Below are 1,725 nucleotides of genomic sequence, written 5' to 3'. Positions count from 1 at the left end.
ATCTGAGGACTATGGTTACCTGGTCCTCAGGTCTCAGCAGGTTAAATCCAGACAGCTAGCTAGACTATCTGTCCAATCAGAGTTTTCAGTTGCACGACTAAAACTACATTAAATGTTAACTTCTTCCATCAAAACAAGTTCCTTCCTGTTCCACGTCTTTCTCCCATCCCAGAATGCTGTGTGGACTAGCCAGACCCTCTCCCACAGCCCTATGAAGGAAGGTCTGGCATTGCGAGACTAGTCATGAGCCGATGCCTAAACCTTACATTTTTGAGAAAACTGCTTTCAGTATTTCAGGCTGCTGTTTTCTCCAAACAAATTGGCCCGGAATAATACAAATGATCACGGGTCAGTTATTTGAGGCACTGGTTTAGATTAGGTGCTTAAAATCTCTGTGCCACATGTGTCGGTCCTGTGATCTGGGAACGTTTGGCACAGTTAAACCATCACATTGCTGAGCAATTTTAATCAAGTCTCTGTTAAATGGAGCCTGGCCAAATTATTTCACATGGTCCAGCTCCATAATGCCTCGGTTTCAGAGGATGAATTGACTCCACTCAAGCTGAAAGAGCACATGTAGACACATAGTGTTTCCTCACACACAACTAATACCACCAAATTGCACTTAAGCTCTCACATAATCAGTAAAGGAATGCGCAGGAACGTCACATTATTGTCTTGTTTACCAGATGTAAAAATGTCTTAAACGCCTGGGTAGCCTAATCTAATTCATGCTCATGATACTGGGCAGTAATAGTAAAAACAACCATGCCTACATGAGAGACAGGTGACATCTAAATGGAACAACCTGAGTAGAACATTGTACAACTATAGAAAATAATGCTTACAACTTTCCCACATTTAAATGTTTACCCTTGAAAACCAGAGCAGTATACAGAAGCTTTGTGAATTTGCTTAGAGGGTGTGATGTTTGGTATCTTACTGTTGCATTAAGGGGACATTACAAAAACATAGACCTTTATTTTACTCAATACTCCTCATGGTAGTTACATTTTTATACCTTAGCTAATGAAATCTTTGTTGTATAGCATTCTGTACAAAGGATTTCCTATCTTAAATGACCTGTTGATACACACCTCAACAGGTGCACACTGAAGAACTCCTTGTTTGCAGAAGGAAGGTTCTGCTTGATAACAGGTGTGGGGAGACAGAAGCTAGTAGAACTAGCAACTAGAAGACCAGTAAAGATAAAGGATTTTGTTTTTTTTAAACATTTTTCCCTTCCTAACCACTGCATGCTCTTATATGTGGCAATATTGGCTACCATTTTAGTAGATTTAAGAAGGTTGGTGTTTGACTAAATGAATAAATTGTGTTTTTAATAGGTTGAAACACTTTTGAACATGGTTCTGGCCCAATATGTAATGAGCCCCTTGTCACACACCAACAGTTTAAGTAGCACAAATCTCAAAAAAGACACAACAACATGATTAAAATGAACTTCTAAGATATCAACATGTGTAGGCATTGGCATCATGTTCTCTTAACATCACCAGGAGATCAGTGTAAGTAGATATAACGTACCTTGGGGGGTGGCAGTGGTTTGCAGGCAGTATGTCCTCTGAAGGCAGACCAGGCTGACTGGAGGGCAAACTAAGTAGCAGACAGCAATGCTAATCACATGTCTGGTTAACCAGGATGAAGGAAGGCAGGAGACAAGCCTCCTCTCCGCCTTCTTTCACTTACCTCAAAGGGTTTGGCTCT

General features: G+C 40.6%; 1 protein-coding gene across 4 annotated transcripts in view; it reads right to left on the bottom strand.

Moving 5' to 3' along the window:
* The window catches only part of mlphb (melanophilin b), a 47,909-nt gene extending 46,235 nt beyond the window's left edge, over positions 1-1,674 (bottom strand). For 2 of the 4 annotated variants that reach the window (XM_034884932.1, XM_034884931.1), the window contains exon 1: positions 1,546-1,674. The gene's annotated coding sequence lies outside the window, so the exon portion shown is untranslated. The remainder of the gene's footprint in view (positions 1-1,545) is intronic. The other 2 variants (XM_034884933.1, XM_034884934.1) reach the window with 1 other exon arrangement.
* Positions 1,675-1,725: the final 51 nt, after the last annotated feature.

This window comes from Etheostoma cragini, chromosome 11 (genome assembly GCF_013103735.1).
Source record: "Etheostoma cragini isolate CJK2018 chromosome 11, CSU_Ecrag_1.0, whole genome shotgun sequence".
In the NCBI taxonomy this organism is placed as follows: domain Eukaryota; kingdom Metazoa; phylum Chordata; class Actinopteri; order Perciformes; family Percidae; genus Etheostoma; species Etheostoma cragini.
This window is presented reverse-complemented; position numbering and strand designations above follow the sequence as displayed.